Genomic DNA, 23,147 nt, shown 5'->3' on the forward strand with positions numbered 1-23,147 from the left:
ATCTGTATTTGGCTGGAACAACTCCTACTCACCTCATAAAGTCTGCAAAGGCTGTTACCTCATCACAGACACAAGTCATGCTGACACCAGAAAGACCTCTGGAAATCTCTTTCTAACGCAACCCCTTTGATGGATAGATGACCAAACTGAAATACTGAAAGCATAAATAAAACCTAAGTATGAAATAAATGATGACATCCCAGCATATGAAAATTTAGTTACTTTCTAATATACCAATGTTAATTTTTAAGAAGATGTAATGATGATAATTTTTCAAAGAACACAATCACAATAGCCACAAACTATCAGAAGCCTTGGAAAATAAATTCCAAAAAATGTGTGAGCATTTCATGGAGAAAACGAGAAGACGTTAGTGAAGGACTTAAGACCCATGCAACGTCCATAGCCAGAAATACCTAATATTGAAAAGACCTCAATTCTCCCTCCTTGCCCCCAAATAAGCCACGCTCTAGTCTCTCTTCCAAATAAGACCACAATAAATAACATTCTTCTACTCTGGGAGCAATAGTGGCAAGGGGACACAGAGGAAAAATTATAATGTATAAACCAGGAAAACGTATCATCTTACCCGAACAGTTTAAACTTAAACGCCAGTTTCTAGTCTATAATGCCCAGCCAAGAGCACCTTGCCTTCTACATTCACTATTTTTACAAGTTCAAATGTCCCTCAGATGATGACCTGTATTTCCAGGCAAATTCTCTGTATTTGCTTTTAAAATCAGTAAGCGCTTTCAAAAAGCAAAGTGAACTTGAAACAAAGTAGGCAGGCCAGAAGCTAATTTAACATTGTAACTTTATAGTTCAGCATACACTTATTTGAAGTCTGCACAAACTTGCCACTCAGTATTCTTCTACCAGGTTTCTTGAAAACAAGCAGGATACTGCTGGTTCTATACCAATACAAACTATCCTAAGTCCCTAAAGGTCAAGAAGAACAAGGTTAGCCCCCTGAGACTGCCAGGACCAAAAAGATATACTATCATAAAATCCTAATAAAAGTTATAAATTAAAACTAAAGGCAATCCAAGTTGCTTTCCATTAGTATTCCATTGGTAAAGAAGGGATTGAGTAAATTTAAATGAAAAATTGGACTTGGCCCTGTGGAATTATTAATTACCTATAACTGTGGGCTTCCAATTACAATCCCATCTCTAGATTTTGGTACATGGAGTAGGGTGAGTTGCGACAAATAACAACTGTAAATCTCTAACCCAAGCAAGATAGTTTCTGACAATTTAACTCGAAAGGGTAACTAAGAACACAGAGCTTAAGGTTCAACTACTACTGTATAAACTGGGAAGCAGCATGTCAGACTTCTAGTAGGGTAATTTCTGAGCCTCTTAATATATTACTGCATCAGATTCGATGCTGCTGAAATTGGAATTTCAGTTTGAAGACAATGGCAAAAGACTCTATTTTCCTTCTCGCTCAGAAAAAAATTAATTAGAAACAGTAGACATTGTGTGAGAAAGCAGTAAGACAATCTGTATTTTAATGGCGCAGTCACATAAAGAAAAGGCTATGACTAAACACATGAACTATGCAAGCTTCTTGGCGGCAAGACAACAAGGTACTTACCCATACCAGTCCCTGCAGTGATCCCACTAGCCAAGTACCAGCACACCCACACCACATCGACAACGCAGAGGTGAGAACTTTCCTGAATAAAAAAAACTACTGGAGAGGCCGAGTGTCTAGACTCGAGAGGGAGGAAACCTGCCAACATCAGAGAACTTCCCAGTTCAAAGAATGAACTTTTCCCCCAGTGTGAGAGGAAGTGGGGAAAATGCTGTGATTGAGGCCCAACAGTCAGAAGGCTAATCAAAGTTGGGTATATCCTATACCTGTTAATGAGTAAAGCAGCAAATTTAAACTCCTAGCCCTTCAGAATACACAGTCTAGTGCCTTAGTCTAACTGTCTATAGTATTTTATTGGCAGTACATTAAGAAGCACATTAAGAAAAATAAATCATTGATTTCTCTTAGTCCCTAGCTTTTTTCAAGAATGTAAGACAAAAGACCAGTGACCTATATCCCTAGAATCAAATAGGGACAATCTCTTTGACAGGCTCCCAAGTCTTCCACATGAGTTTTTCTTAAGTCTCTCTCTGTGGTTAGGCTGCTACTCATGGGAGCCCTCCTTCCTGACCCTGGTATCTCCAAGCAGATGGTGATAACCTGAACATCTGTTATGTCCAGGCTTCATACTTCCAACCATCCCCTCCCGGACATCTCCCTTGTGCACTCCATTACCCTCAAGTCAGCCCATCCATAACTAAAGTGACTGTATTTTTCCTTCTCTGGCCAAACCTCCTCTTCTACCCTGACTTTCCCTGTCACCTAAAAGCACTGTTTGGATAAACCAATTAAGAATCTACTTCCTAATTATCTACTTGCCAAAGGTCCCCCCCTCCAAAAAACAAAAACAAAAACAAAAAAAATTAATCCCTCACATTCCAAAAATTTTCTTCTATAATGTAAGCAACATCACAAAATAATAAATGCTACTATTTATTGGATAAGTTTCCTGTGTGAAATGCTGGGCTTTATATATATGATCGCATTCAATCCAATCTTACCATAAATCCTTGGGGTAGTCATTATAATGCCTGTTTTACATATGAAGTAAACCGAGCTTAAGGCTTATCCAAAGTTAAAAAGATAGCCTGGGAGACTAAGAGTTCAATACCAGATACCACCTCTTAACCACTATATAAAATTGCCTCATCTTACAGAATGCTTTTTTAAAGATTGAGGGAAGGGGGAAACTAGGTATTATTCAGTTACTCTAATAACTAAGTTACAAATTCATTATTTATCATACTGTTCTAGGCCCATGCTACATAAAATTTTATATCTACAGGGCCCCCTGGGTGACTCAGTGGGTTGAGGCCTCTGCCTTCGGCTCCAGTCGTGGTCCCAGGGTCCTGGAATCGAGCCCCGTATCAGGCTCTCTGCTCGGTGGGGAGCCTGCATCCCCCTCTCTCTCTGCCTGCCTCTCTGCCTACTTGTCATCTCTGTCTCTCAAACAAATAAATAAAATCTTTAAGAAAAAAAAATTATATTTAGAGATTCTCTCAAAACACAAATCTGATCTAAAAGACCAAACCAGAAGTATCTTTTGGTGGCTGTCCCTTCCTTATATGATAAAGACAAACTATTTCACCATCTGCCTCCAACCCTACCTTTCAACTAGATCTTCCAGTATTCCCAGCCACAGTCCCCTTCCCCACATACACACCTTTTGAAGCTAAGGCTGTATGCAACTAGTAATTCTCACTCACTCTCCTAAGGCCGGGTCAGTGGTCAGTTTTCTCAAGGTAGCCTTCCCTGACTTCTCCAGGCAAAAGTAACTCCTCCTCCTTCTGGCTTCTACAGCAGGCTTTTCATTCATTCCTAACTTGCAGCACATGTATCTATGAACATACACATTACACTCACATACATGTATCATCAAATTTACTACAGATCCCAAAAAAGAGAGTCATCTTCTCTTTTCAAATATTTGGACACATATACAGAAACCTCATATATTTGTGTACCTATAGGCAAAGGAATTTGTGCAGTAATCCTTCCTCTTTCTGTTCCTTCCTCTCCCTCTTTCTTATCCACCCCTTACCTATACCCTATATACTCTACAGCAGATTTTTTAAAAAGGAAATACACTGAGGTCAAAGTGAATATTTCCAAATATAAAACCAATGACATGGTTTACTAGGACTACAGTTAGGATCAACCAAGTGGCGTCCAATATATATTAATGGTTGTTACATTTGCATTTAAAGAAGTAGGGCTTTTCACTGTACTTTAGGTAGGAGAAATGGCATTACTAAGAACAGGGTCAAGGAATCAGGATTCAAAATGTATCACATAAAAACCAAAGGTGAATGAACGATGGACACATTTTTAGATCTTTACTTCCTCCGCCACCCCCAAAGTAATAGATGTGCTTTTCATAGCCATAATTGACTTTTAAATAGATAAATCACAGCATAACCTTATATAACTAAACTATGTATGTCATTTTCAGATTGTTTTTCTCTCCACACCTTATATCCTAAAATATTTTGATTGTAAAATATTTGGTTTAACTTCAAAACATGTTCTTTATTACCATTTAACAAAAGGAGGGAGGGAGGGAAAAGGGAAGGAAGGAAGAAAAGAAGGAAGGAAACGAAACTACAGACAACAGAATAATCTTAGCCTTTCATGGTTCAAACCCTGAAACCCAAAAATACAGGTTACTTAGCTTCTAAAAGTTATTTCCTTTCTCTACCCTTCTAATTATTCTCAGAAGCACACAGGAACAGAGATTTAAGAAAACGTGCATATTCTTCAAGAGTAGTCCTAAAGCAGCAAGGGAAAAAAAAAAAACCCTCAAATACCAGGAAGGGTAGTGGAGAGGGGCTGCAGGGTGCAAGGAGAGACCAGGTTGCCAAAGAAACCAAACAGCAAAGAGTAAGAGGAAAAATCATTAGTTGGAAAACCTCTGAAATGCTGTTTGTAGGAGCTCAATCCCTTGTCCTAAAAGACACGCAGAGAAGAGACCAATTGTCCGATTGTCACAAATGACAAAGGGAGCCCAGAGCACACCAACTGCCTTTTCTAAATCACGCAGCACACATGTATCAGTGACCATGAGAGAATGAGAAATCTAGGATGAATCTTGTGACTTCGTTGAAACCCAAATTTTGTGTTACTTTTTAAAGACAGCTTCTGTCAGCCTAGCATTTAAGTAGATGTAAGTGGTATATTCAAACCGATATAAATATAAAAGATGTTATTGTTTATAATATAAAAATATAATATAGTAATATAAAATAAAATAGAAAATTTATGTAAAATATATACAATATAAAAATTAAATTAAATTAATATTTAAAAAGTTACTGTTTATAATATGACCTAGGTAAAGAAACTCAGCAAACCAGAAACATTTATGAAATCAACTAGCCTCCCTTGCTCCAGCCTTAAAATCCCATCTAAAGCTGCTTTGATGTGTCTCGGTTTAGAGTGGAAAAGTGAAATTATGAAGTATCATTTACAAGTAACCAGTAGTCCCTGGTTTTGAAGAGTTCAAAATGAGCAAAACTACTTAAAATTCCCAAGCCTAACCGTTATTCTAAGGCCGCTAAACCAATGTTGTAGGTAAGGACCTGGGGAATTAATATAGGAGGAAAAAAAATCACATAGACGAAAAGAATGTTAGTTTTATTTTCTCTGGAAAACACAATATAGGGGCTAAGACCCTGTTTCCAAAGCCAGACTGACTGTTCTACTCCTTCTGGCTGTGTGACGTCCAAAAAGCAGCTTGCCCTTTGCTGTGTGCTGTGGTTTCCTCATTCGTTAAGGTGAAGATAGTTGTAATATCTCACTCACAGGGTAGCTGTGAGGTTTAAATGAAATCATATTAAAGTACTAAGGACAAACAGTGCTTAGTCAAGATTCCATAAATGATCATCAAATCCCTTTGAGACTGCCACATTAACCTTACCTCGACACCATAACATCCACGCAACTATCCCCTCAGAGATCCCTGTCAGGCGCATCTTCCTAAGACACTCCTTTCACGGCACATCAGGAACCCATGTTTGCTCATACCAAACTCAAATTTACGGGTCTGGCTCTCAAGGTGCTCTAAAACCTGTCCGAACACAAGCCCCCCAAAGAATACCGCCAAACAATCAGTCCTGTTACCACTCATCACTCATCTTTGCACAAAACTTACCTCTTTTGTTTCTGCCTCTGTAGCACCCACTGTTTTTCTCAAAGGCCCACTTTCCAGTCACGTCCTACTCCTACTTTCTACCTGCGCAAATGCTATCTATCCTTCCAGAAAACAATTCAGATTCTTTGAGTAGGTGCCAATATTTTGATCCCCTAGGGATCGCTCCTTAAGAACCTCTTAAGAACCTCACCGCAAAGGATAACCTTACCCTGTTCTCTAACCGTGCTGTTAGCAAATTCTATAAAGTAAAAATCTCCTTCAGGGCATGGGGTTCTGTCTTCCCTAAACATCATTCACAGTACCCAGCAAAACACGGTGCACCTTCAGAAGCCTTTCATTCACTTGTTTGCACAACTAAGCACGAGGAACAAAATTTTATTCAACAAACACAATGAATAATAAATCAGTTCCATATTACAGCTTGACTACGGCAGGAGGGTGGAAATCAGAAAATATTCTCTTAAATGTCGCTGTAATTTTATGACCAGAAAAATACCAACATTAACTTGCCCAAATCCAGTGAGAAGGGGAGGATCCAACAGGAAGAAAAATGGGGCATTTCTCCATCCTTGGTACTGAAACAATAGACAATGGGGAGCCGTCTCCACAGTGTTAAGCTGTTGATGGAAGCGTGCAGACTTAAAATTGGCAGGCTCCTGGGGCGCCTGGGTGGCTCAGTGGGTTAAAGCCTCTCTGCCTTCAGCTCAGGTCATGGTCCCAGAGTCCTGGGATCGAGTCCCGCATCGGGCTCTCTGCTCGGCAGGGAGCCTGCTTCCTCCTCTCTCTCTGCCTGTCTCTCTGCCTACTTGTGATCTCTGTCTGTCAAATAAATAAATAAAATTAAAAAAAAAAATTGGCAGGCTCCTGTTTCCTGACCAGTGTCACATTCATCCACAACAGTATCATAGAAGACCTTTTCACTTGATTCCATTATCAAAAAAGAGCTCCCAAATCTATCCTAATGCAAGCAATTTTACATCTCTCTGAAGTTAACAACTTGAGGAAACAAGATTCAGAGGAACCACTGGCCGTTATTATTAGATTACCTCTCTTGAGATACATTCACAGCCAGTCTTCCTTTGTCTTGCCCTGCACTTGACTCCTTAGCAACTAGGCTGTGAGTAGGCCTAAATCCATGCACGTGAGCAGAGAGGTGCAGAGCAAAACACTGCTGCGGTGCTTAGCCGGCTCATCTGGATCTAACGGGGTGGGCATTCTGCAGGAAGGCAAGCGAGATGCGGGCAAACGGAAGGCCCCAAACAGCGGGGTATCTCGTACGGACATGCGAGGCAGTAAATGCAAACGTAGACCTATGCATGCTGTATCATCTGAAAGCCATTTTGTTCAGTATTGTACTTAAACACAGACTCATGCTACAGTGGCTTAAATTTTTAATAAAAGGTAGAAGACCTAGACTACTAAAAAAGACAAATACGGCATTTATTCATTAATGTATTCATATTTTACTTTGATTCAAGAAATGCTTAAATACATAGATAAATACACATTGGGTAAAATACAGAATGGTGAAAAGAAAGGCGAAGAGAAAATGAGATTAGGAAGATGAGATTTAAAAAAGGAAGGGGTTAGTATATTAAAATGAGAATATTAGGACCTTTAACGTTTTTGCAGACAGAGACAAAAACAGACAGAATACTATGAATTTGGAGGAACAACGGATCTCAGCCAATCAGGACAATCAGGGAAGGCTGGGACCCAAAAGGGCACAACAGTGCCATTGTTGACAAAGAATGTTGCTTCCTTTATTTATTTATTTAAATTTTTTATTTATTCCTTTTTGAAATGACAAAGTTGAACACTTGATCTTCCGGGGGGAAAAGTCTATGAAAAGATCTAGAAAACTCCTGAACAGGTTTGATCCTTTCTTCATCTACACCCTTTAGCACTCAAAGCATCTATATTACTTCTTCCCAGGTCTCCCATGATCTCGGTAACACCAATGCCTACAGCAATGTATCAAGCACACACTAGGTGCTTAATAAATGTCTGCTGAATCCATTTAACAACCCAATGATTTTCATGGTTTTACTAACCTCTGAGGTCAATTAAAAGTTTTTCCCCTTCTACCATTTTTAGAAATGCCTGGAAGACCTAGAGGAAGTTGAGATGCTGGCGCATCATTAATGTCCCAGTGCAGTACCCCTGTACTAATCCAAAGAGATCCAAAGGGTATTCTCTGTACTAATCCAAAGAGAAGCTTTCATGGGCTCAAGGGAAAGAAAATAAGGAAAAGACTGACAACTGCTGTTTAAAAAAATACTTGTCATTCTTCTTCCTCTTATCTAAGGTGGATTTGGGGTGTAAATAGAAACAAATGTTTAAAAATCTCAATTTCTCCATAATGAAAGGCAGGAACTTTGACCACAATCTCACAGATAAAGAAACGAAATGGTGGAAAAAAGCTGTGGCTTTCATCATTTCCTCAACCAACTTGAGCACATTTGCCTCAGAAAGCTCCCTCCTGGCACAGAGAGGTCTCATCTTGCACTCTTTTCATATCTCCAAGACTACTGAAATTGTTCACAGAATCACAATTTCTATGTGTGCTGTTACATGAGCTTTTTATGTGATGAGTACAGTAAAGGTATAAATTATTGGCCATACAAAAATAGAAATTCAGCCATAATCTCAAGGGAGTCCAGAAAGCTTGCTTTTTTTTTTTTTTAAAAGATTTTTTAATTTATTTATTTGACAGACAGAGATCACAAGTAGGCAGTGGTGGCGGGGCGGGGGTGGGGGGCGGTCTCCCAGAGCCCAATGCAGGGCTCGATCCCAGGACCCTGGAATCATGACCTGAGCCAAAAGCAGAGGCTTTAACCCACTGAGCCACCCAGGCGCCCCAGAAAGCTTGCTTTTAACTACACTGGAGAACTTTCTAACTACACTACAGAGAACTAACTTTACTAAGTGATCCATTTTGAACAAATCAAAGAGAATACTGACCGCTATAGGTACACAACCCTCAAGAACATAGGTATATGAAGTCAAGGCACATTTCAAATCAGATTCCAGATCTACACAAGTCATGACAATTCTTAGCTTTTAGTTCAACAGATTTATGAAGGAAAATATTTTATAAACATAGGAGAACCAAACATGCCTAGATTTTGACTGTAGAGTTAAAAATATTAGAACAGTTCCAGAATTATTGGTTCAGGTCCCAAGGGTAAATCATTTTTATGTTTTTATTGGTAGACAGGGCTTCCTTCTAGGTCCTTCACTTCTCTACAGTGAGCTGTAATAACAGGGCAAGTGTTCGATATTTGAGCCATAAACAGATGTTTGCACTCCAATTACGGTTCTAAAACTTAAATGTCTGTGACTTTTCTGAAGTTGTAACTTCACGTACTCCAAAATTCTTCAAAATCTGTGATTCCTCTAAGCTCACGGTAGATCAGCAATGGCAAACAAATGACAATCTTAACTGCTCTCTAGCCGCTCTGGATGACACTTGTTTTAGATCAGCTTCAAGTTCAGCGTATTTGTGTGCTTGTGAGATCAGGATGAGTATGATCCTGTGAGACACAGGATGGAGCTGGATCTCTAAGAAGGTCTTTAAATGAAAAATATTCTGGATCTGAAGAAGCCATTCAGTCACAGGCTTCAGTGGTCTGCACACTAGCAGTCGGACTTTAAATACAAACCATCTTTCCATACTTGGCTTCAACTTAGAGTCTTCCCAAAAGAATCCCATCAACTGGCCATGCTAGGGGTACAAAATGAGGAAAATCAATCAACATTTTCATCCCCCTCCTCGCATTACGTGCAGCTAATCCGATGGTAAGTTCACGACATCAACTCTGCGGACAATTCACTGAAAGCTGAGCACCCGGACACCTCTTTGTGTTTGTTCCGTAAAATAAAGTATTTTTACTACGAAGTGGTGTGTGTTTGTTGTAGAAAATTTAGAAAACAGATCAAAGAAGGAGAAAAAGATTCTGCTACCACTCACAGAATACAACCACTGACATCTAAGTGACCAGTAAGACAACTCTGTCACCTGGTTCAGTGGCTTCTACCACAACCTCAGCTCCACCACCATCACCGCCCGTCCCGGGTCCACCTGGATTACCGACTCAGCGGGTCTGCCTCAATGGCTTGAAGGTATTCGTAATTTTTTCCTGTGTAACAGGTCTATCAACAAAAAATGAAACTCTACTGTATATACATACCTTATGGAATGTGCTTTTTCCACTTAGGAACACATATTGTTTATCTTTCAATGTCTCTAAATAGTTTTCCACAGTCTATAATCGATCTCTCAGGTTGGGACTTCTAGGGTTTTGGGGCGAGGTTTTGTTTGTGTTTGCTATTCTCAACAATGTTATGGTAAATATTCTCACGGCTACATTCTTATTTTGACGGGTGGTCATTTCTATCAGACAAACTCCTAAAACCAAAAGTGCCAAGTCAAATAATTTACACTTTTAAAGCCATTGCTACATTCTTCATACACACCCCTAAAGTTGGACCTCCCTAGTCCCCAACCCTGGAGGTGGCGCTGAGAATGGCCCGGTTTTAAATAAAACTTCACTGTTTGGACAAGTAAAACAGAATGACATCGCAACTGACATTACTTTGACTGTGGGTGACATATAGGTATATCTAAAATTAGCTAAGCATATTGGATAATTGTTATGTTTTTTTCATTGTTGCCAAAAATTTCTATCAGTTCATTTTTAGCTCAAAACCCTCTTGCTCAACCTCTCAATTTTAGCACGCTTATATAAAAGGGGAAAGTACAGCATAAAACTCTTCTGATACTCGTGTCTTGGAAACTCCTTCCTCAAACCTGAGGTGGGCAAGATAGTATCTCCATTACTTGTGCTCCAATACAGAAGGTATACACAGCAGAGCTGACACAATACATGGCATAAATAAAATCTATCTGCAATTAGCTACACATTGTTGGAATTTATAAGTCAGATCAACCCACTTGGGATTTGTTTGTTTGTTTACTTTCTTAGACATCCTTTTTAAAATCTTAAGTGCATTTTAATGCATAGTTCTGTCATGGAGCCAAGAAATAATAAAATGGGGACTATCAACCCTCTTCAATGCTGTCAGATTACTAAAACATCAATGACAAAGCATCACGTTAAAGTGATCTATCTTATAAAAGTAATATCAGATCCCGTTAAATTACAGCTGATTCATCTCTCGTTACCTCGCCCAAACAAACCTAAAAGACTGAGTAGCTTTCGGGCTCAAGATTTTCTTCAACTTGTCCGACTCATTCAGACATTGCCAAGGCCAGCTCCAAGTGATTACCTGGTGTGTAATGAATCCATTTCTTAAAGACTATTAATGCACATACTGATGCCAGCATAGCTGGAGGGGAGAGATCTAGCCCAATGAGATCATTAGTCATTGACACCAGATTATAGTAACATTCAAAAATGACAACAGGTTGCTTAGCAACAGTTTTCCAAATGCATTCATATGAAAAAAAACTGACAGTAATCTTCTCCACAGAAAATCACAGACAGAACCTATTCATAAAACAGTACGGGATCTCTCAGCAATGGAGCTCAGCTAAAAAAACTCTGCCCTCTTGGCAAATTTTCCTCATATATAGGAACTAGAATATGGGATCACTGTTCTCTGCCCCCAAAGTTCTCCTACCTTTGATGGACAAGGGAAACCTTCCTCTCCTTGAAGGTTCACGTCTCTCAACCATACTGCTCTCTGTGTCGATGCTCTAACTCATCTCCAGGCCGTCTTTCAGTGTATGTACAATAATTTGGCACCTGGCTCAGTCATTTCCAACCTAGGTACTAACATTCTTCTAGCCAACTTCCCAGAACTGAGACCTTAATGCCAAGGACCTTTATCTCTTCTCCTGGACTCATCATAATCCATAGCTATTCCAGTCTTGAAATCCTGAAGTACAATATCTACAATAAGCTAGATAGAATTTTTCCAATTTCCAACAATCACAAGACTTGTCCTTCCAAATTATGAGAAACAGCAAGCAATTCAAGATAAAGTTAAGCCCCAGCCCCACACCCCCACTGCTCATTACTCTCATTGGCTTACACCAACCACATCAGCCAACACTCTTCACCCTCATTGGAACCTTCAATCGCTTGACCCTTTCTCCTTCCCTTTTCTCACAAGTACTCTTTATCTCATCATAACCAAGTTTCTACGACAAGTAGTCTTTAATCTCTAGTACGACCTACTTACCTAACACTCCTTAATCCCCTAGAACTGGCCTCGCACTCAACAACTCTACCGAAACTCCCCTCACTATAAAGTCACCAACGGACGCACTAAGGGATACTTCTCAGTCTCAAACTTAATGAATTCCCAGCAATATTTTCCAGAACTGATCACTCCCTTCTTTAAACTCTTTCTCCTGCTTCCAAAAAACCCTCCCCTACCTCTCTTTTATCATCCGCCCTATTCCTCTTCCTCCCCTCCCAATCCTCCCCACAGCAGCCAGAAGGATTTTTGTTAAAGGTCTAATTTGATCATGACACTCTCCAGCTTAAAACAGTTCAGGTGCTTTTAACGAAGTCTTTCATGTGGTTTATAAGGTAACTGTTTAATTCCCCTGGCCTCATTTCTCTCAACCCACTTCCTTGCTCTCCACAAACCCGCCACACTGAATGATCTGCAGTTCCCTAAACAAGCCAGGGTTTTTGTCTCACGTACTCCGGCCATTTTCAGATACTACTTCCTCAACTGAAATACTTGTCTTTCCAACACCCCAAACCCCACCCCTACATCTTGCACAACATCACTTAGCTGACTCCATCTTACAGTTTCCTAAAAAGGCTTTCCTGTTGTCCTCCCCCCTACCCCCATACTGGGTTAAGGGGTTAAGGTCTCCGCTCTATCATAAATGCCCTGGTATAGGACTTGACCATTGTAGTTGCCTGTCGTTTGTCAAATATCCCACTAGACTGTAAGTTCCCTGAAGGTAGTAACTGTATCTTATTCACCCTGTTAACCCAATGTATAACTAATTCTATGTCTAACCCATAACAGGAACTTAATAAACATTTCACAAATAATGAACGAATAAAGGGCACTCTTTTCTGCACCCTAGAAGAGTTCCTTAACTCATTATTTCTTGCTTGAATAATACAAGAGTCTCCTAATAATGTTTCTCCTAACAACGAATAAAAGAGTCTCCCGACCTTCAACCTAGACACTCCATATTGCCACATGAATTCTTGAAAGCAAACTGGATTCCATGTGTTCCCTTCTTAAAAGTTACCAGAAGTTTCCCCATTATCTACAGGAACAGTTCCAAACTTTTTAACATAAAAGACAAAACTCCTTTATTGTCAAGTCTCACCTCCTGCCACTCCCCTGCACTGCCATTGTGCTTTGGCCTGAAGAAACCATTTACACTTTCCAGAACTTACCTTGCTTTTTCACACCTTTTCCCCTTCCCCACTTTTTAAAGGCTACAGTTTGAACATTATGGCAACATATAGAACGCGTCCTGATTCTGCAGTAGGCTGACCTTAAGTGGCCAAAGATTTGGATAAAGTATTAGTCTCCAGAGAAAAAAAAACAAGAGCAGCGACCTTAGATCGTTTTCCCAAATGGAAGCGGAATCTATTTACATAAGTCACTTTCACTGGGGTACATCCGGCAGTAACTGCCTCACAACACCCTTGCATCTTAGTCCATCACTGAGGAAGGAAAAACATCACATTCAGGAAGAAGAAGGGGGGCGGGGAGTACATTTCATGATACCGGCTTCCTAATAAATACACTTTAAGCTAAAACAGTATCAAGCAGAACTCTAATATAATAAAATGCTTGTCACTAGCAGTTCTTTCATGGAGAACATGTAGGAGGAAGGCTTGTCATCTGACAGCATCTACCAGGTTAGCATTATGCAAGCCTCAGAACTAACAGGCAGAAAGTAACAGTTACTGCCCCCAAAAAGTCTGTAACCCTACATGAACTCCACTGTGAAATGGGTGGAAGTTGTGTTTTTCCTGTTCCAAACTCCAACTTGTTCACATTCCTCACAGGTAGCCAGCACTGGCAAAGCAGGGATCTGCCAGCATGAAAAGCGGTCAGTGTTCTGCCTTAAGTATACACGGCTTGTCAAGTAAATGCTGCCTTTGTTGTAGTTGCTAGAGCCATAACCAACAACAACAACACTCCCCCCAAAAAGTCAGCCTGCGTACCACGTAAACGTCTCCTTTCCTACGATACTGACTTTTGCTACATTAAGTTCTCTGGTTATGATGAGAAATTCATGTTGACTCCACCAGGTCTACACTGTTCAGAATGTGACCGGATTTCATACAGAATTCACGAAGCGGCATGTGCCCCGCACTCATTTCTGCTCCATGAGTCTTCAGTGAAGAACAGAAAGGAAAGCCTTGACTCCGACAGATGTGGTATGGAATTCCGGCTCCACGACTTACTACTACTCTTGCACTTTGTGTAATTTCCTTTCGTCTGATATAAACTCGAGATGACAAAAGTACCTAGCGTGTAGGGTTGTTCTTGGGATTAAATAAAATGATATACTCAACACCAGGCCAGGTGTGCAGCAGGCGCTCTATGAGCAAAATCAATTATTACCGTTGCCTTGATTTTGCTGTTGTAGCTACTCTGTGTGCTTTATGTAAGGAGGATAGTGTAGACCAGACCATTACAAACTACACACACACAAAAGAAACAATTCAAGTTGAGAGTTTAAAGACAGAGCAACCTCCTTAGGGACAGACAGATTAATAAATGAAAGAGGAATCCAGATGGATTCCCATTTCAGATGCAAACATTGCTGAAAACTACACTTGACCAAGAAATGCTCAAAAGGATAAACTTTCATTATCCATGTGCTGTTGCCTTCATCCGGGAATCTACAGAAATTGTGGCGAGGGAAAACCAAAAGAAGTTAAAAAAAAAAAAAAAGCCATGCTAAGGTATTTATTAAATGGCAAAATGCTACAATAGAAAATGCAAATATTAAAAATCCTTTCCAAATAACATCTTACCATCCATTGATTAGAAACAAAATTGACAGAGGGTAACCATGAGTTTAAGGAACCTGAACTACGCCTGGAGTCCCTCCTTCATTAAGCTTTGACAAGGTAAGTCTGCTGAATCTATCTTTAAAAGGGGCACATGTTGATCAAAGTAACTAATATTATTTGGATTATACAAACAAAAACCCGGCAAACAGCTGGGTAAGTGCATTTGGCTAATCGATTCTGACAAAATAAATAATAAAGGTGGAGGGAGGAAATGACACAGTAACACTATTAATCAAGGCCCGACTCAGTCCTTTCCTTCCAATCTTAAAAGCGTTTAAACCACCAGAGTCCCAAGAGCACTTCTTCCCACCTGGCAATAACCTTCTTCCAACCAGCTACAGTGACACTCTTAGCTCCCCTCCTACCACCTTCCAGCAGCTTGGGTCCAACTTGTACTGGGCAGTAAGAAGAGAAGGCTTCAGGCAATGGGATATAAAACGGCCCCAAACCAAAGACTTCTAGTGAAACTTAGTGTCGTAAGACTTAAACATTGGAAGGAAGGCATGTTAGAGACATCTAGGATAGCTACCACAATTTCATCGGCAAGGAAACCCTAAGAGTTGCCTAGTGTCAGGCAACTAGATGATTGTTAAAGCCAGGAACAGGACCCAAAATTCTTATGTCCCAAGCCAGTGTCTTTCCTACTGTATCTCTAAGATCATGTTTTTAAAAGATTGTACAATGACTTCTCCTTTTTCACTAGATAATACCCAGAATATTAAAACAAAGGATGAACAAAGGATGCACTTAGATGCATTATCTCCTTTAATCCTCTTAACTACCGTAAAGCTGGGTGCAAGTATTGGCCTCCGTTTACAGATGAGGAAACTGAGGCACACAGAGGTTAAATAAGTCACCTAGGATTTGAGTTCACTTTAAGCCAGATTCTATGCGTAAGTAGTAAATCAAAAAAGAAAAGACATCATTGGAAAAGCAGTTCATATAGCAAATATCCACAAAATGCCCTTCCTCAAAGACACTCTACTGGGGCTTCTATTTTGAGCTTAACAGGCCAAATCTCTTCAGAGAGATTTCTGTACAGGATTCAGTGCTTGCTATAATCCAGCCAAATCTAATAAAACCGCAATCTGGTCAATATCTAGCTTTGAGAGAGCTACCATGATCAACGAGTTAGCAAGACTAGAGACTGCTCTGCTACCAGGCCACTGGCCCAATTATAATTGCAAGAGTGAAGACCAAAAGAGAATTTTCCTTATTTAAAAACAAAAACAAAAACAAAACAAAACACTATTATACATATCCATGTTTTTTCTCTCTTCTTTTCCTCTGTTTCTATTTGCCTTTCTTTCATTGATGCATTCCCTCGCCAACAAATATGATGGGTAGAACAATGAAATAAACAAGATCATTTTGAAATCACAAGGCCCTCCAAAAACGGTGTCCAGTTCTTGAGTCTTCGTTACACAGACTTTTCAGCTCAACTCAGAGAGATGCCTGTTCCACTCAGCCAGCTCTCTCTAAGAGTGGAAATTTTCAGAATGGCGGCCATGGCCACAGCCCAACTGTAAGGAATGCAGCCCTCCACATACTAACCACGAGCTAATGCTGGAGTCCCAGAGAACTGCAACTCGGGCCAAGCTATATAATGAAGTGGGTTTCAGATTAAAATGTCCTTTAAAACAAGATGCAAGTATCCAATGAAAAGGCTCCAACTTACAAGGGGAAAAAAAGAACAATGAAAATGACTACCATCCTTGCCATACAGCCATTTGTTGTTACTTAAACTGACTTAAAGATCCTATTTTCCAGTCCCGTTAAATCAGTGACTTTGAAACCTCATGAAGCTACCATTCCCTCAAGGAAATAAAGCACATACCAGGTGAAACATGAATTTTGCAGAAGCATAAGAACTCTGCTCAATGAAAAGGAAGTGATATTTTTTTCAAGACAACAGGAAGAAAGAAATATTTGGAAGAAGTTAGGGCAACCTACGTAATTCAGAATGAACAACGCTGAAATCAGTCTGAGATTAAACTAAGACTCTTTATAAATTTTCTCACTTTCCTATCTATAAAACTAGTCCGTCATACAGGATGTGAACCAGAACTAAAGGAATTGTGGAAGGTCGTATAGTCCTATTTTTTATTTTTAGGAACAATCACCCTAGACCATTCCTGGTCAAATATGCCTCTGAATATATTTCAAAGTATACCCCCAACAACCTGTCTACATACTTCATATTATAAATAAACTGAAAAGGCTATGCTTTCTTCCACTACTAGTATTTTTTATAGGATCACTTATTCAATGGGAATTTAATGTTTCAACAATAGTCTTATAATCATATGTGGAATGTGTTTTCCACTTTTCAGTTTTCTTACCCATTCTCAAGTACAGTGATCCTCAACAATGGAAGAGACTCATTTTCAAACTACGAACTCCCACCATACCATGGGCCCCAATCCTGTTACATTAATATTAAGAACTACAGCCAATATTAAAACTTGTATATGGGAAAGCAAGGCCCCAAGTGGCTCAAAACTGAATCCGAAATGACACAAGACAATAAAGATCCAGCAAAGGCCAGAAGCTGAATGCTAGAAGCAGCCAGTGGCCAGTTCACTGGGTCAGTGCCTACAGCACTGATTCTGAAGCCCGGCCCACCTGGGTTTGAACCCAGCCATGTCACTTACTAACCGTGGGAGTTCAGGTTGGAGTTCAGGTTTAACCAGTCTCTTACTTAATCCCTAACATAGGGGTAATAACATCTACTTCACAAACTGAGAGTAATAAGCAAGAGGGTATACTTTATATGGCACGTTCCCCAAAATATTATTTGCGTGACTATATTTTGCTGCATTTGATAACATACAGTATCACAATCCTAAGAACATTCTACTTCTATAGCGGCATATAAAAATAATCCCAGGAAAGATGCCTCACCAGAAAGAGGTAGGATATCCGGCATGTTACCCAGCCCCTTCAAGCACAGGAAAATGCCCCTGCTGAAATGGATAGCACCACAGTCCCTAGTGAGCGCATCAAGCTCCACTGAGGGGCCAAGAAGACACACTCGGGGAATGAAATGCATCTGAGCAAGAAAGAATCCTGATGCTACAGCAAAAGAGAGGTAGGGGAAGGAAGGGGAGCAGAAAGTAAGCTGATTATGAATAAATACAGTGTTCCTTGAACTATGCTCAAGTTGAAGTACTTCGCCCTACACCTCATTTAGAGTTAATTATTAAAACAAAAGAAAAAAAAAGCAGCACCTACATGAGTTAGAGCTCAGAGACAGTCCGGGTCTTTGGCACAAGGGGATTAGCACCTGTAACAATACAATCTGAAAAGTAAAATCCCCAGGACAGGAAACTAACTGGACTTAATGAAGGGAAGTTTGTAAAGAGGTTCAACAGAGGCTTCCTTCTAGCTTCGATAGATGGGCAGATTTGGTTTCTAGACAAAAGCAGAATCCAGGTACACTCAATGACCAAGGGTTGTGGTCAGCCTTGGGCCAGCATTTACTCAGCCTCTCCAAAGTACTACCTTCAAAGTATACTCAAGACAAAGGCTCTTTATATTAAACAATGAAGGAGGAAAGAGCCTGAAAGTGGGAAGTAGTAAGGGACTCCAGAGATTAAAAGAACACTGATTGTGTAAAAGCTTCACCAGTGAAATGGTTCAATGTCAAGCCCTGGGAGCGAGGGTGGGGTTGCAATATACAGGCATTTCTGCTCAGGCTATCTTGACCCTGCACTTACCTAGGGGCTGGATTAAAAAAATGCACAGTCAGCATTCTGTTCTGTTTCCTCCCCACCCAGAGTGAAAACAGCAACTTTCACAGAAAACCCCTTGTCTCCGATTAATCTTGTTATGGAATATTATACAATTACCATCAAGTCAAATGACTTAATTTGATAGTGGTACTAGCACAGCCACCAGCAATGGAGCAGACCAGTGAATTCACTGAAAGAAAAAACCTAGAACTAGGGACTTGGGCCTCAAAATTGGATTATCATCCACAATTCACTAGTATCCCATTCAACCCATAGTGTTCCCTTTGGCACAGGCTCTATCATAGCAACAGCTTCCTACTGAAAGCAAAAGGATGAAAATAATCATTTGGTGAATTAAATATCCATGACATATCTTAGAATTTAATATAAGCCTGCTTGTTTTCTCTTCAAAACCCTTCTCCCATTCCTCATCAATTCAAATCAACATATCTGTATATGGCGGGGGGGGGGCACAGGGAAATGTCCATAGGTACACATGCCAATGTACCTTCAATCACAACTTGTGTGGTGGTGGGGCCTAGGCAACAAATATCTTTATAGCCCCCCACCACCCCCAAGGCTCACAATTATGCTGTGGTAGACCATAATAATTTTTAGATTTAGATAACTTCCTTTAGCAATCTGACATTAGGCACTCTGATAGTTTAGAATATGAGTTCACTGCATTGTTAAGTTGTTCAATCTTCCTCAGTTAAAAAAATGCACGCCATGTTCCCTCCAACAATACTTCAAAAACTAATACATCACTTATGGAAAGATATGTTACAAAGAAACAGAGCTGGCAGATATAAAACCCAGTTTTAAAAACTGGAAGGAAGAGGAGTGCCTGGGTGGAATAGCAGGTTAAGCGTCTGACTTAGTTTTGGCTCAGGTCATGATCTTGGATCCTGAGGCTGAGCACTGCATCAGGTTCCAAGCTCAGCACAGTCTGCTTGGGATTCTCTCTCTCCCTATCTCTTTGCCCCTCTCCCCTGTTTTCTCTCTCTCTCTCTCTCTCTCTCTCTCTGTTTCTTTCTCTCTCTAAAATAAACAAATCTCTTTAAAAAACTTGAAAGGAAGACACATAAAAAAGCCTAACTTTTAAGAAAAATATGGAGGTGTAACCATAAAACCTGGATTTATTCTAAAACAAGCGGAAAATTCGACCCTTAAGCCTAAATGATTGACAAAGGAAAAGAGACTAAGATTTATTGCTAAGCACCTTTTTTTCTAGTTTAATCCCTATAAAAACCCCAAGAGATGAGTAATATTATCCCATTTTATAGCCGATGATTCTGAAGCTCAGAAAGATTAAGTAACTTGCCTATCAGCAAGCTAGAATTTTGAACCTAGTACTTTCTGACTCCAAACTCTTTACTTTTTCTATTATAACCTTGCAAACTCTAAATCTGATTAAATAGAAACAAAGGAGGAAAGAGAGAGAGGCAAAACTACAAAAAATCAACTCAAATTCTCTATGGAGGTAAGTCAAAACCTAGGCTGTCATGTTCTCATGGGTAATGAGGGTCATGTGTGCCAGATCTACTGATAACACCCAAATCTGACTTTTCTCTTTTTTCCACCTAAACCCCCCGTCTTCCCAGTACTTGCCCATGACATCACCAGGGGTGTGTCAGTTTAGTGTGGGACTCCTTTCTCCTCTGCTGGTTTATGAAATCCTATGCCAACCATGTTCCCACTCACTGTCCCCAAGGCCACTGTACTCTTTAACTTTCCCCTTTAAGTGTTTAAATGCTATTTCTATGGAGGAAGCCCAGAGTAGATAACCTTACTTCATTAAATTATATTAGAAAAGTCAAACAAAAATGGTTATTATGGTTTTTTGTTTAAAAATATATCAATACCATAGTTTAAATTAAGAAACAGTGTCAGAGCTGAAACTTCCACACCTCTTCTTTTTTTCCAAACCGAGGCTGCAAAAGTTTTGTACTAAGAATGTCAATGTGCTGCAAATAGATTAGTCAGGCTAAACCACAATGGGGTAAGAAAGAGTAATAAAAAGGAAGGCAGAATGGAACTGCCTAAGCAAGTATACATGAGTATTTATGGCTGTATTATGATTACATTCTTAATTCTAAGAGATCGCTTGTGATGAGTCATTGTCTTGTACCATCCAGAGAAGAATTTCTTTCCATTGTTACACATCATAGAGAGTGGACTATTCATAAGTGGTTATTTTCTACAGAAATTAAACAGAGAAAATCCTTTTTTCCCAGAACCAGAAATTCTGTTGAGACTGGTGAGTTTCACAAAGAATTCAACACCACTTATGAGCCATTTCTTAGCACAGAGAGAAGGTTCTTGGGATTTACTGAGGATTCATTCCATACATAAATTCAGAAAGATACAGCTAGACAGCTACCGTAAAATAAGGTTTCCTGCTTTGTACTCCGGGTGTTAACATAATCCCAATCTAACTGGTTATCTCTCAAATACTTAATTTTTTTTTTTTAACTGTCATTAAGGGCCAGCCAGCCCTTATACTAAAGCATGGAGGACATCCTAAAGTCAACGGCCCATCCACAAGCCTCCAGTCCTAGAAGAGCTAGAATCCTCACTATACAATCATACTAGTAAGGGTTAATTTTTTCAAAGCTGTCTACATTTAATCCTATGTTTGAAGGCCTTTTGTGCTCTAACCTCAAGCTACCTTTTCATCACCTTCTAATGCTAAACTGATCCATTTGCTGTGCTTAAAAATGACTTGGACCCTCTCTTCTTTCATTGCTCTGTCTGGAATTTCTTTCCAAGCTTCTACCCACATATAAAGGAAACCTTCACACAGATGAATCCTACCTTGTCCTGGTAGCCTTCCTCCTCTGTCTATCCCAGTCACCAAAGGTTTTCTATCCCTCTTCACAAACTGTCATGTTGGCTGTCCAGATCATTCATTTGGGTACTTTGTAATAAAAAGCAGTAAATATTATCTTTTCATTGATTCATAATATTTTGGAATTAGAAAAGGCCTTAAAAGTTATTAGACTAATAGTCACCCAATGTTCTCATCACTGAGGACACTTTTTATTATTTAATACCTTCCCCCTACCTCTGCCTATCACTCTTTGGTCTCTTGGTTGATGTCTGATGGTTGTGTTTTTTTTAAACTGTCTACTAAACTACAATTACCAATAAATACAAAGTTTATTTTTTTAAACTAAATTAAAGACTTTTGTTGTAGATCAGAGCTTCTTTCTGTCCCACGCTGTTCTCAAACAGAAAGGACATACAACTCCAGTAAAAAACAAAGATACCTGAAGAAGAAAACCACCACCACAACAAACAAAGATACTTGATATTTTGGTTAGCCTGTGCAACCTGGTCACGGCTGAAAATGCATAATTTCTCTCAGCTTAAAAAAGAAAAAAACAATTTCCACCTGCTGTGTATTCAGACCCTTATCCATCTGAAGAACCAAAATCAGGAACCACAGACTTAGGCCAAGCCCCTTATTTTACAAGTAAATTAAAATGCAGACCTCAAGAGGGATAAGAGTTTACCTAAAGTCACAAAGCCAGTCTTCTGGAATAGAATATAAACCTCTAGATTCTCGGTCCAGTGCTACATGATGCGGATTGCTAAGGGGCTCATCTCCACAAACAGAATGCAGATTATTTTAGGGCAGGGGCTACATCTTACAGCTCTTTATATCTTCCACTGATTCTTTTACACAGCTGGAGTTATTATAAATACTTAATTACTAATTACACTTAATCAACAAATATTTAGTAACCTAATAATTTCTGCTCTTAAGAAATCTAAACGTGAGGGGCACCTGAATGGCTTAGTAGATTACGTCTCTGCCTTCAGCTCAGGTCATGATCTCAGAGTCCTGAGATCGAGTCCCGCATTGGGCTCTCTGCACAGCAGGGAGCATGTTTCTCCCTCTCTCTCTGCCTGCCTCTCTGCCTACTTGTGATCTCTGTCTGTCGAATAAATAAAGAAAAATCTTTAAAAAAAAAAAAAAAGAAATCTAAATGTGAAATGTTTTCAAGGTAAAGCAGTAAAACTTTTAAGAGATAATATTAGAGATTATCTTCATGACTTTGTGTCATAAACAAAACACAGAAAGCATTAGTTACACCAAAAAAATGCTATAAAATTTCATTATATTAAAATTAAGAACTTGTTTATTAAAAGATACCAGTAAGGGGCGCTTGGGAGGCTCAGTTAATTGAGTGAGTATCCAACTCTTGATTTTGGCTCAGGTCATGACCTCGTGGTTGCGGGATCAAGCCCCACGTCAGCCTCCACTCAATATAGAGTCAGCTTGAGATTTTCTCTCTCCCTCTGCCCCGCTCCCTGCTTGTGCATGCTCTCTCTCTCTCACACACACAAATAAATAAAAATCTTTTTAAAGATTAAAAAAATAAAAGACACCATTTAGAGTGTAAGGGCAAGCCACACACACACACACACACACACACAAATATCTATAACAAGCACACAAAAAAAGAAGAGCTCATATCTAAAATATATAAGGAACTACCATAAGTCAATAAGAAAAGAAACAACGCAATAGAAAAATCTGTAAGAGACTCACACATCACGAATTGCTCATAAACTCATGAAGAGGTATTCCCATTACTAGCAAGGGAAATGCAAACT

At 39.6% G+C, this 23,147-nt stretch overlaps 1 protein-coding gene and 1 long non-coding RNA gene across 9 annotated transcripts in view; one reads left to right on the forward strand and one right to left on the reverse strand.

The window, feature by feature from the left end:
- The window catches only part of SIK3 (SIK family kinase 3), a 251,897-nt gene that overhangs the window by 152,196 nt on the left and 76,554 nt on the right, over positions 1-23,147 (reverse strand). The window lies entirely within an intron of this gene.
- LOC116874150 lies at positions 5,306-22,021 on the forward strand. Its single transcript, XR_004383941.1, has 3 exons — positions 5,306-5,318; positions 20,159-20,164; positions 21,778-22,021. It is a non-coding gene; the product is annotated as an uncharacterized LOC116874150 (long non-coding RNA).

Source organism: Lontra canadensis, unplaced genomic scaffold (genome assembly GCF_010015895.1).
Source record: "Lontra canadensis isolate GAN:19392208 unplaced genomic scaffold, GSC_riverotter_1.0 scaffold36, whole genome shotgun sequence".
Classification (NCBI taxonomy): domain Eukaryota; kingdom Metazoa; phylum Chordata; class Mammalia; order Carnivora; family Mustelidae; genus Lontra; species Lontra canadensis.